We start from the raw sequence: 14261 nt of genomic DNA on the forward strand, positions 1-14261 counted from the left end.
TTTTAAGTTGCTGTGGGTGAAGAAGAAACTTTCTTCTACTCTCAATGTTCTTTCCGCTATTCTAACCACTGAATTTACATGAGACAGATTAATAAGAGAAAATTACCAAATTTAATTACATACATATGTATGAGAGCCCCACATACATGAGAGAGTCAAATACCCCATATACATGAGAGATTCATAGAGAGAAAGGGGAAATTACATATATATGACATTCTGAGCTAAGGGTCACCTTGAGGCTTCAGAGGGGCGAGGAAGGTTACTGCAGGACAATAAAGAAAAGCAGATGTTCAGTCATTAGTAGTTTGCCCTGCCATATAGTTAGGTCAAAAAGTGTTATCTCTAATCATCTCTTGGGCAAGTCTCCTAATTCAAACTCTTCTAGGTAGTTAAGGGCAGGCAGAAGTTTCTCTTGAGCCTGCATGGCATCAGTTGCCTTTAGCTCAAAACAATCTGCATAGCACATATATGTTTAGCCTTTTCAGACAAAGGAGCCCTATGATAAAGTTGCATGTGGGACAACATGAACATTCCTCGAAGTTCTAATCATCTATAATAATAAAAGGGTAATATGCTAATGAACCGGATGTCCTTCCAGATGACCTTCCGGACGAAGCCCGGGCTGTGAGGGAAGCCCAGGTCCCGGGTGCCAGCAGGCAACCGGGAGAAGGAAGGCCTACTCTTGCACAAATTTCATGCATCGGGCCTCTAATACACACACACACACACACACACACACACAGAGTAGGTCCTCGGGTTACGTCAGAGATCCGTTCCTATGGCATGAAGTAACGTTATTTTAGCCATAAGTCAGAACCCACCTACATAAGCACCTATGTCACTCACATGGAGCACATACACAAACCAGCAGTCAGACATCCCTCTCACAATCCGGGACCGCTGGGTCCTAACCACTTGCCTACCTGCCTGCCTGATTACCCCTAACCACCTCTGCCTGCCAGCCTGATGCCCCTAACAGCTCCCCTGCTGGCCTGATTGCCCCCTAACTGCTCCCCTGCCAGCCTGATCACCCCCTAACTGAGCCTTGGGCGACTGGGCAGCCACCATCCCCAGCTTGCCTGAACTCGCAGCTGCCATCCCCAGCTTTCCTGAGCCTCGGGCGGGCCCTGGGCAGCAGCAGCCGCCATCCATGGCTTGCCTGAGCCACGGCTTTGTCCAGAAGGACGTCCGAATGGTCATCCAGAATACGTCCAGTCTAATTAGCATACTTCCCTTTTATTAGTATAGCTGTCACCCCCAATAAATTCAATGAAAAAGAAAAACACATAAAATAAAATGCATTTTCCTATTAAGTGGGTGGTGGAGTGGAAGATGGTCTTTTTCCTGAGAGCAGTGAGAAACGATTGAAGAATTTTAAGCAGGGGAATGACACAATTACATTTACCTCACAGCCGTTTTATCTGTACAGCAGTTCTGTAAGGTAAGTACAATGGCAGCCTCATGGAGCTAGCTTGCGGGAAGTTTGACAACCCTGTATTTTCCATCAGCCATCCCACACAAACATGCATTCTTGTAAGACAAAAAGAATAGCGTGTTTACTATGGAAATGGCCCTTCTAGACAAGTCCTTAAGCACTTCTTCCTAACACCTCTGGGTCTGGACCTGCCACTAAGTGTGTACCATTATTATTGTTCCGGAGGAAGAAATTGAGGTTTAGAAGGATTAACTAACTTGTCCATGACCAAACAACTAGTGAGTTTCAGAGTAAGGATCTAAACCAAATCTGAGCAGAGTTCTTGTAACAGGCATGGCCAGTGTTCCTCCCATATCCCCTTGGCCCACCGGGGAGGTCACCTGCAGATGGTTTCTCAACGTGCCTACTGGCTTCCTGCAGATCTCTGTGTGGGCCTTCTCCGGCCACTGGCATCCACTTGACCTGTGCCCAGGGATGTAACCTCAAAGAGGTGACACTCCGTCGTAAGGACAGGAACTGGGAAACAGCCCAGCCTCTTCGCGCCTCCCTCAGATTCTGAGTTATGCTCCACAAAGTCAGACGGTGCCCAGCAGAAACGAGACTCGGCTGCCCACAGAGGTAACCTGACCATTAATTTATCCTTTATTGGCTTTCCTCCCTGCCCCAGTTCCCCTCCCTAACTCTCACTCAGTGCTTCCTGGGATCAACTTTTATATAAATTACTTACACCTAAACCTTTGTCGCAGGGTCTGCTTTTGGGAGAACCCAAACTAAGACAGCTCTTAACCAGTAGTCTACTGTATCTCTTCATAGCAGTTGCAGAATTTCCAAAAAATTTTCTTATTATAAGATCAACTAATGAGCATTTAATGGGTACATGGCTCTCCACCCGTGGGTGCAGAGGAGCCATTTATGACACCAATTCAGGCCATTACTTTGGAAAGAAGGGGACAACTCCAAAGAGGAAAATGAATAAATAAATGATGGAAAGAGAAAGATGACAATTTTGTATGTAGGTGGCCCTGTACGGGATTATGATAGAGCAATAGCACTTATTTCCTAATATATTACTCTTCACTCTGATTCCAAGATATTAAATGTCTCCACCAGGGAAAGTAATGTCATGCTATTAAGAAATAATAATATACAACTATTGGATGACATTGCCTTATTAATTGTAGTTCTATCTCAGTTGAATACAAATGCTCTTCAGTGTTTGGATGACTTATCAAGATATGAAATAAAGCTTGCCAAATTGCTAGCTAGCTACAGTCATAAATAATGTCACCATCTTTTACTTCACATTTTCCTCTTATAAGGCCACATATTGGCAAACTTGTCATGGGTAGACTTTATGTCTCAAATTATAGTTGAGCATGAACTCTAATCTTTAAAAGTGGTTTAGGGCCCTAACCGGTTTGGCTCAGTGGATAGAGCATCGACCTGTGGACTGAGAGGTCCCAGGTTCGATTCCGGTCAAGGGCATGTACCTTGGTTGCAGGCACATCCCCAGTGGGGAGTGTGCAAGAGGCAGCTGGTTGATGTTTCTTTCTCATTGATGTTTCTGACTCTCTGTCCCTCTCCCTTCCTCTCTGTGGAAAATCAATAAAATATATTTTTAAAAAATAAATAAATAAAAGTGGTTTAGGTCTCATGGCTTTTCTAAAAGTATAAGTCCAATCATGTGATATAGAATCCAACAGGAATCGTTCATAAGGCTTGCAAATCTACTTTTCTTTTCTAGCCACAGTGAGGGTGGCTTTAGCTGTCCTAAGAGGAAATGGCAGATGACTTGGCTTTAGCCACGCCAACTCCCAGAAGGAGTGGAGTTTACTTCACAGCTGATTGAAGACACTTTGACTAATCCAGTCCTCAATTTCCACTGATGTCTGACCTTTGTGAAAACAAGCCCCACGGCTTTCATTAGGAATAGCATTTGTATAATTCTGTCTATGTGTGAGCACAGGGAACTCTAGAATGTCCTGGCATATTGCCACCATTCCTAGTGTGCTGGAGGTCCTAGTTCTGAGGAGCTGCCACGCAAGCCAAGGAGTTCAACTCATTGGAATTCTCTGAATATTGGGTAGTTTTTTGAAGGACTTAGAAGTGGAAGACAACTTTTGTCACCTAAAACTACCCCCAAATACCAATAGTACTAGGTAAGAGAGTCTTTGTATTTTTTTACATTTATTTTTCAATTACATGTTGACATACAATATTATAGTAGTTTCAGGTGTACAACACAGAGATTAGACATTTATATAACTTATGAAGTGATCTCCCTGAGAAGTGAAAGAGGGTCTTTTGGAAGTTAGTGTCCCATGAACATCTGGATCACTTGCAAGCATTCTGGGGAGACTTTTTCTGAAATCACTTTCTTTATATTGCAGCAAACCTAGGATTAAACTAGGTGTTCTGGTATCACAATAGAAGTATGGCATGAAAGGTGGGGTGGGATGCAGGCACAAAGTCACAGGCTCAGTGGTTCAAAGCCCATCTATCCAAGCTCTCCTAGATGTCCCAAATCGTTTGGATCAAGAGGTAATGGTAGAACAGAGACAGAGACAATTCGTGAATACCCTTGGGAGGTAGAGGCATTGAGAGACTGCAGGGGAGAATCCTGTTGACATCATAGTCAATGAATCAACATTTCCAAGAAAAAACTATAAGCAATGATGGTTCAAATTTCAAAACAGCTGAAGAAGAATGAATAACTGTGCAATGTGCAATGAAAACCTGTATAGGTGACAATAGACACCAACAAATCAATATAAAAGGAGAAGTGGAACAGGAGCTAGGTAGACAGCAAGACTGTCACCACCAACTCAACACATATCCAACTTGCAGCGTTATTTTTCTACTAGAGGCCTGAAGCACAAAATCTGTGCAAAGGGCTTGGCCCTCACAGCTCCTCGCAGCCTCGGCTTCATCTGGAAGGTCATCTGGACGATCATTCTGCTATTCGGTCTAATTAGCATATGAGCTCTTTATTATATAGGATTTGATGCAAATCTGCAATTTTTGTATTGTTGTAGACTAAATAAATCAGTGACTAACATTTCCATAAACTTGGTTTGGTATTTCGTTTTTTGACAATACCATCATGCTTTCAATAGTTACAAAAGCAATCTCCCCTCTGCTCTGAAGCTGCCTAAGAGAAGCGTTCTCTACATTTCCCCTCAACCCTCAAAATAACATGCTTACCAGCCACTATTTAAACAGCTTTATCAAGGGATAATTGACATACAATTAAGCTGCACATATTTAAAGTATAAAATAGAATAATTTTTGCTATGTATACTAGTACACTTGTGGCATCTTAACATCACTCCAGAAATTTTTTTCTTGTTCCTTTGGAATCCTTCTTTCTCACTCTTCCCCATCCTAGGCAACCACTGACCTTTTTCTGTCCCTATAGGGTAGGCTGCATTTTCTAGAATTCTATATAAATTCAATCCTACAATATGTATTCCTTTTTTAAAACATATTTTTATTTCTTTCAGAGAGGGAGGGAGTGGGAGAGAAAGCATCAATGATGAGAAAGAATCATTGATCGGCTGCCTCCTGCATGCCCCACCACTGCAGATTCAACCTGCAACCTGGGCATGTGCCCTGACTGGAAATCGAACCGTGAACTCCTGATTCATAGGTTGATGCTCAACCACTGAGCTACACTAGCTGGGTTGTATTCATTTTAATATAGCTTCTTTGACAACATGATTATTTTGATATTCGTCCATGTGGTAGTGTACATCAGTAGTTCATTCTTTTTTATTGCTAAATGAAGTCTATTGTATGGATATACCACACTCTGTTTATCTGTTCACCTATTGATGGATATTTGGGTTGCTTGCAGTTTGGGGCTATTATAAATAAGGCTGTTATAAACATTCAAATACAAGTCTTTCTGTGACATAGGCTTTCTTTTCTCTCGGGAATGGCTGTATCATGTTTAACTTTTTAATGAATTGCTAAACCGTTCCCCAGTGTGGTTGTGCCATTTTAAATGCTCGCCAACAGTGCATGAGTTCCAGTTTCTCCACATTCTTGCCAATGTTTTGCATGGTCAGTCTTTTTCATTCTAGTGATTTTAGTAAATTTGTAGAGGTATCATGTTGTAATTTTAACTTGCATCTTCCTAATGACTAGTGATATCAAGCATCTTTTCATGTGCTTATTTGATACCCATATAGCTTCTTTATTAAAGTATCTGATGAAATCTTTTGTCCTTTTTCTATTGGATTATCTTATTACTTAGTTTTGAGAATTCTTTGTATATTCTGTGTATGTCTTTATCATATATATGCTATAAAAATATTTCTCCAGTATGTGACTGGTCTTTTCATTATTTTAAAGTATTTTTCAAATTGCATAAGTTCTTAATTTTGGTAAAGTCCAATTTGTCAATTTTATTTTGCTTATAGATCATGCTGTTGAGGTTGTATCTAAGCAATCTTTGTCTGGTCAAAGAGATTTTAGCCTATGCCTTCTGGAAGCTTTATTGTTTTAGGCTTTCTATTTAAGTCTAAGATATATTTGAACTTAATTTTTGTAAATGGTGGGAGGTATGGATTGAAATTTGGAATTCTTTTTATGAATATGGATATTCAATTGGTCCAACATTTATAATATAATAACTTCCTGGGTGATTTCGATACTGTTGGTCTGTGCGGTCATACTTTGAGTTACACTGTAATGAAATGTATGCAAATAATTAAAGATATGCACGTGAAAAAAAAAACAAGAAAAATCTTAATTCTTTTTTTTTTTATTAAATTTTTAATTAAATCTTTATTGTTCAGATTACATTTGTTCCTCTTCCCCCCCCCCCCCATAGCTCCCCTCCTCCCAGTTCCCGCCCCACCCTCCGCCTTCACTCCCCACCCACTGTCCTCATCCATAGGTGCATGATTTTTGTCCAGTCTCTTCCCACATCTCCCACTCCCCTTTCCCCCCAAGAATAGTCAGTCCCTTCCCTTTCTATGTCCCTGATTCATTATAATCACCAGTTCATTCTGTACATCAGATTATTTATTCACTTGATTCTTAGATTCACTTGTTGATAGATGCATGTTTGTTGTTCATAATTTGTATCTTTACCTTTTTCTTCTTCTTCCTCTTCTTAAAGGATACCTTTCAGCATTTCGTCTAATACTGGTTTAGTGGTGATGAACTCCTTTAGCTTTTCCTTATCTGTGAAGCTCTTTATCTGACCTTCAATTCTGAATGATAGCTTTGCTGGATAAAGTAATCTTGGTTGTACATTCTTGGCATTCATCACTTTGAATATTTCTTGCCATTCCCTTCTGGCCTGCAACGTTTCTGTTGAGAAATCAGCTGACAGTTGTATGGGTACTCCCTTGTAGGTAATTGACTTTCTTTCTCTTGCTGCTTTTAAGAGTCTCTCTTTGTCTTTTGCTCTTGGCATTTTAATTATGATGTGTCTTGGTGTGGTCCTCTTTGGATTCCTTTTGTTTGGGGTTCTCTGCGCTTCTTGGACCTGTAAGTCTATTTCTTTCACCAGGTGGGGGAAGTTTTCTGTCATTATTTCTTCAAATAGGTTTTCAATATCTTGCTGTCTCTCATCTTCTGGCACCCCTATAATTCTGATATGAGTGCGCTTGAAGCTGTCCCAGAGGCTCCTTACACTATCTTCATATTTTCGGATTCTTTTTTCATTTTGCTTTTCCGGTTGGGTGTTTTTTGCTTCTTCGCATTTCAAATCTTTGACTTGATTCTTGCGCTCCTCTGGTCTGCTGTTGGGTGTCTGTATAATATTCTTTATTTCATCAGTGAATGCTTAATTTCTAGTTGGTTCTTTATCACAACATTGACGGTCTCATTAGTTTTCTTGAGGCTCTCATCAAGTTTATCGGCAGCTTCTAGCACATTATTGAAAGCCCTCAAAATTGCGTTTTTTAGCTCTATATCCTCCATTTCTGTCATGTTTTTTTGTCTCCGCATTTTTTATGCTTTCTTGATGCACCCCCTAGTGGTCTTTGTGCGCAGTCTTGTTCTAGTTAAGCCTTGATTGTTGTAGTTAATACTAGAGGGATTTGACCACCAGGCCAACTGGCTGTGAGAATCAGCTGTGTCTGCCGTGGGAAAACTTCTGTCCTCTGGAGAGGTGCTAATCTAGCCTTTGCCTGAGGCTATCCAGCAAATGGCTCTGCGCAGGGCTTGGGCGGGGCGGGTCGCAGAGGATCAACAGGGTGGGTGGAGGGAGCAGTTATGGCTGCTCTCAGTCCCGTTCCCAGAGGCTCTGCTTCTCAGAACCCCAGCAACCGCTGCAAACCTCGGAGAGAAAGCTGCCCTCACGTTCCGACTGATGCCAGACAATCCCGCTTCTCCCGTTTGAGTCTGGGTCCCTAGAGACTCGCCCGGATCTGGAGCTCAGAGTCTGAGACTCCCTCCTGATTGAAAAAGACAACCGCGCCCTCAGCCACCAGCCCGCTCTGCGCTCGCACCTCCGCACCTTTGTATTTTCCACACTGCGCCTCCTCTGAGCCTCGGTATGCTGTTCTCTCTCCTTCTAGTTGAAGAATCTCTCCTCAGCCAGCTTTCCTGTGGTTCTGGGTGATGTCCATTCCGCTTTTAGTTGTATTTTTGAAGTGGTTGTTTGCAGCAGCAATCTCCGGTGTTTACCCATGCCGCCATCTTGGTTCGGTTCTCTAAAATTTTCCAAAAATCTTAATTCTAAAAAAATGAATAAACGAAAGGAAATTTAATCATGTTACTTGGCTCTGTAGTTAGTAAATGTACAGATGTTTTGGTGTATTCCAGCTGCTATGACAAAATGCCATAGACCGGGTGGTTTAAGCAACAGGTATTTGTTTCTCACACTTCTGGAGGCTGAGAAATCCAAGATAAAGTTACCAACAAAGTCTGTTCCTGGTGAGGACTCTCTTTCTGGCCTGCAGACAGCTGCTTTCTCACTCTGTCTTCATACGGCAGAAAGAGAAAGAAAAAGAGAGAGCTCTGGTCTCTCTTTTCTTGTAAGGGTACTAATCCCATTATGAGGGCAAAAGATTTCAACAGATACTTCAATGACCTCCAATGACCTCATCTAATTACTATCTAAAGCAGTCATGGCGAACCTATGACACGCGTGTCAGAGGTGACAGGCGAACTCATTTTTTTTTGGTTGATTTTTCTTTGTTAAATGGCATTTAAATATATAAAATAAATATCAAAAATATAAATCTTTGTTTTACTATGGTTGCAAATATAAAAAAATTTCTATATGTGACACAGCACCAGAGTTAAGTTAGGGTTTTTCAAAATGCTGACACACCGAGCTCAAAAGGTTCACCATCATTGATCTAAAGGCTCCATTTCCAAATGTCATTACATTGGGTGTTAGGGCACTAACATATGAGTTTGCCCGGCGACACAATTCAGTTCATAGCAAAAGTTGTAAGGGTGCAAACATTTAATTATTGATTTTTCTAACAGTGGTAATAAAGCTAGAGAGGAGGAATAAAAAGTAAATCTCCATTTATCAAAAGAAACAATATATAATGTCAAATATTGATAACAAGAAATAACATTATAAGGCTATTTTAAAAAATATTTTTATTGATTGTAGAGAAGAAAGACAGAAAGAGAGAGATAGAAACATTAATGGTGAGAGAGAATTATTGATCAGCTGCCTCCTGCATGCCCCCCACTGGGGATCAAGCCCTCAACCTGGGCATGTGCCCTGACCAGGAACTGAACCAGTGACCTTCTCATTCATAGGTCGACACTGTAAACCACTGAGCCACGCCGGCTGGGCCATTAGGCTATTGTTTTTTTTTTTGTTTGTTTGTTTGTTTGTTTGTTTGTTTTTAATATATTTTATTGATTTTTTACAGAGAGGAAGGGAGAGAGATAGAGAGTTAGAAACATCGATGAGAGAGAAACATCGATCAGCTGCCTCCTGCACACCCCCTACTGGGGATGTGCCTGCAACCAAGGTACATGCCCTTGACCGGAATCGAACCTGGGACCTTTCAGTCCACAGGTTGATGCTCTATCCACTGAGCCAAACCGGTTTCGGCATATTGTTTAATGATATGAAGATAGTACAGGCTTGGTGGCCTCTCATAACTATTGATTCTAAGGAGTAAGTGGATCTTGGGTGTGGCAGAAGCCAACTGTTTCTTATTATGAACCTTTTAGTATTATTTTATTTTAATAATGTGTGTTATATTGCTTAAAATAAAAAAATAATTAGATCTGAAAATACAGAGTTTGACGTTTTTGAATAAAGTTAGGTCTGTGTTGGTTCAATGTCATAGTGAAGGGCAGAGCTGAATGAGGCTTTTCAGGAAAATTAAACCAACTAAATGTGAAAAATGGTCCTTTCATTCATTAATCAATTGATCTAACTGTGGGAATTATAGGCAACACATAGACCTAAGAATAAGGTTGCCAGACTTAGAAAATACAAATAAGTCTGTCCCATGCCGTATTTGATACATACTTATACTAAGGGTTATTTGTTGTTTTTATGAAATTCGAATTTAACTTGGCATTGTGTGTTTTTTCTTACAACCCTATCCAAGAAATAAATGATTCGTCAAAATTGGTAGCATGGAACCCAGTGGGTATGGGAGTTGGAGATTTTTAATTTACTCATCTTGGATGGAGGTAGCCCAGCATGGAGCTAAAGGTATTTCTGGCATGAGATCCAGGTGTTGCACACATCTTTTTTCTTTGTCCACTTTGTGAGTCTGCCATCAATAGGTATAGCAAATGCACTTATAATAGGAAATGACCAAGTTGCAATCCTTAAAAAATGAACCTTGGTCCCCAAATAGATAACAATTTTATTAAGGGCTAAGGAAAAGAGTGGCCAGAAGAGGAGCAGGTGTGCATTTCTGTGCCATTTACTTTGTGGTGTGGGGATCTGAGCAGGAGAAACTTAGGTCTGTGGTTTTATGCTTATTGTCCAACTAGAGGCCTGATGCATGAAATTCGTGCAAGAGTAGGCCTTCCTTCCCCCAGCTGCCAGCACCAGCTTCCCTCTGGCACCTGGGACCCAGGCTTCCCTTGAAACCCCGGCTTCGTCAGGAAGGATGGAAGGACATCCAGAAGGATGTCTGGTCTAATTAGCATATTATGCTTTTATTATTATAGATTGTGACCTTTACACCAATTTCCCTCTTCTGTGAATGTAAAAAGAATTAAAAGTTGTTATTATGGAAAATTTAAAACACATGCAAAAATAGAGAGAATAGTTTAATGGATCTTTATGTATCTATCACCCCAACAATGATCAACTCACAGCTGGTCTTTCTTCACCTCAATTTTTACTCTTTATCCCTCCTCAGATATAGTGAAGCAAATTCCAGATATCATCTAATTTCATCTCTAAATATTTCAGTATGCATTTCTGACATATAAGGGCTATCCCTTTTAAACATAACCGCAATAGCCTCATCACACACCCTCCAAAATCAACAATAATTCCAAAAAAGGCATTTTAAATAAAAGTTGCTAGATGGAAAAGAAATGCTCTCCCAGGATTTTAGCCAGCACAAACCTTTCTGGTATTAATTAAACACCATGGACAAATTTAAATACCACTCTGGTGCCACTTCAGAGGAGGTAAATTCAAACACTCCACTGGGGTCTTAAAATAGCTTGCCATTTTTTCAAAGAAATGTTACTATTGTTCATTTAGTCATTGATCCAATAGATACTTATTGAATACCTATCTTGCTAAGCCAAGATTCACAGATCAACAGATCTGAATTTTGCTCTCAAGACATTGTGAAACGTAGGTTTACATCTACCGACATCTGATTCGAAGCAGAAGGAAGTAGGCACAGTTAGGGTACCAGGTAGGACCAGCAAGTGGCAAGAGTGTGAAAGGATGTGTGCCTTGTCTGTGTGCCCCACTGAAGCAACCAGCATGAACAAAGGCATAAAGAAGATAAAATCTAAATTCTTCATTCTCCAAGAGCAGAAACGAAGCCTTCCATGTCTTTGTAAATCTTACCCTGGCCCGTGACAACAAGCACAATGCTGGACACACAGTGGCTACTCAGTGGACATCTATTGAAGAAATGAATGCAAAATTCACTTTTCACCCAAGTGCTTGTTAATTCATTCTCAGCCAGCCCTAAAACTCCTAGGTTATATTGTGTTGTTTTCAAACACGAAGACTATACCGTAGAATCCTTGCAACCACTATCAGGGAGGGGTAGTGCGGAGATATTTACAAATGCTGAGCATTTTCATAAAGATGCGTCTTCCCTTATGCTCTGGCTCCTTTCATGCGCCTAAGCAGCTAGTTGGTGATTGTTTGCTGTTCTCTTTTATCAGTTTAATAGATGATTATACCATTTGTGGTCCCCCAGTTATCATGACTTGCCCAGTGGCCTTCTAATGAGCAGATAAAATATTTGCTTCATTTTCTCTAAATATTTGACCATTTTCTCTAAAAATAAAAGCCAGAGTGGAGGAGTTTCACTAAACACATGAGTGAAATACATTGCCACGGAAAGGCTGGTGTATGTGTGTGTGTGTGTGTGTGTAGAGTTTGGATCGAGCTCTAAATTAAAACTGAAATAGCTCTCTGTAATCATTACATGGACTGTAAGGCCCTGGTAGGAGGTAAGCCTATCTGTTCAATAGGAGAGAAGGCTGCATATTTACCAGCTGGCCAGCAGTGAAGTAAATTTATATGGAGTTATTTCTATATCATTTTGTTTATTTATATAGGCCCGATTAGACCCTTTTAAAGGCTTAACTTAGTGTGGCTGCTGCAGACAACTAGTTTACACCAAGTCCTTCTTGGCAAGACTTGAAAGCAAACGGTAAATGGTGTAAACAATTGTATGTGATTATACACTGCCAAATGTGTGCATCTGGGAAGACAAACAAAACTTATTAAACAGACAACAAATAGCTGAGGTAAATATCAAATATGTTAACTCTACAAACTACAGGGCTGGATCTCGTCAAAGTTCTATTAACTCAGCACAGCTGGATTAAAATAAAAAGAACCCTTTGGACTTAAAAGCAGGAGATCCCCAACTAAGAAAGTCTGGATTCTGTTCCTGTCTCCATCACTAATTCGCTAAGTGACATTGATTATTACTTTGATTTTTGTTTGAGTTTTCCCATCAATGGCAAGGGAATTTAAGGGCTGCTCCTGAGAGCATGAGAGAATGGTTGCCATATGCCTTCTCTGGAAAGGAACAAAAGAAAACCGCTGTCTGGTCACCTCCCAATTTATCCTGCAATCTCCATAACCTTGATGTCGCTGGAAATTGGATGGACTTGGGTAAAAATTGGTAAAGGATATGACACTTGCAAGTTAGGTCACCACTGTGGCCATGGCAGGCTTTGGGAACTAGCCAACAATATGGGGACATAGTTGCTGATGACCACTGCTGCTTCCGAGTGCACACGGGAGAGGGAAGCATAAAGATGGGGAGAGCCTGGCAGCCCCAAAGTATGCAGTCATGCAGGACCCTTGACCTACCACTTACAACCGGAGGCATCTATTTGTTTGTTTATTGTTAATCCTCACCCGAGGATATTTTTCCATTGATTTTTAGGGAAAGTGGAAGAGAGAGGGAAAGACAGAGAGAAACATGGATGTGAGAGAAACACATCGATTTGTTGCCTCCCTCACAAGCTCTGACCAGGAGCCCTGACAAGGGCCTGGCCAGGGAAGAGCCTGCAACCAAGGTACATGCCCTTGACTGGAATCGAGCCAGGGACCCTTTAGTCTGCAGGCCGACACTCTATCCACTGAACCAAGCCACCTAAAGCACAACCAGAGATATTTAGACCCCACATGTTCATGACCACTTTTGAGTGTTCTGACTAGAACTTGCTTTAAAAGGAAAGCATTGTCAATGAATTTTTGGACCTCAATTTATCTACCCCTGCCTCATGCCCTGAAATGTCTTCTAGGTCACACCTTACTGTTCCCACTATTCTCTAGATCAGAAATATTCAACGTGGCTGCTTGTAGGAAAATGTTAAAATCCTGACGTCCAGGCTTCCACTCCTAGAGGCTCAGAGGGGACTGAATCGTCAGTATTTTTATGCTCCCAGGAGTATAAAGTGCACCCACATTGAGAAGCACTGAACTAATGCTCTAAAGGGATGATCTAATTTTAAAGTAGTGGTGCTCCTTAATCTTGGAGATTCGCTTGAGGAGATTCACTTGAGTCATAGGTGGTGATTTAAACGGTCACATTTGGCCCAGCCACTGTCTCAGTTGGTTGTGTGTTGTCCATGCATCAAGAGGTCACCAATTCGTTTCCTGGTCAGGACACATGTCTAGGTTGCAGGCTCGTCCCCAGTAGGAGGCATGTAGGAGGCAGCCTTTTGATGTTTCTCTCTCATCAATGTTTCTAGCTCTCTCTCCCTCTTCCCTCTCACTTCTTCTCTAAAAAAAAATCAATAAAAACATATTTTTTAAAATATATTTTATTAATTTTTTACAGAGAGAAAGGGAGAGAGATAGAGAGTTAGAAACATCGATGAGAGAGAAACATCGACCAGCTGCCTCCTGCACACTCCCCACTGGGGATGTGCCCGCAACCCAGGTACATGCCCTTGACCTGGGACCCTTCAGTCCGCAGGCCGACGCTCTATCCACTGAGCCAAACCAGTTTCGGCAATAAAAACATATTTTTAAAAAAATGTCACATTTGCCTGGGCCCCACTGTCCTAAATGCAACACTCCCCTACTCTACTGCCTCCATCTTAATTCAGACCACTAGCATCTCTCTCCTATACTTCTGTGACAGTAGCTTTGTTTCCACAGTACCTAGAATGAGCCTTTGATAATATATCACCCCACTGACAGTTG

Source organism: Myotis yumanensis, unplaced genomic scaffold, assembly GCF_028538775.1.
Source record: "Myotis yumanensis isolate MYYU_CA2020_CCGP unplaced genomic scaffold, mMyoYum1.0.hap1 SCAF_21, whole genome shotgun sequence".
NCBI lineage: Eukaryota > Metazoa > Chordata > Mammalia > Chiroptera > Vespertilionidae > Myotis > Myotis yumanensis.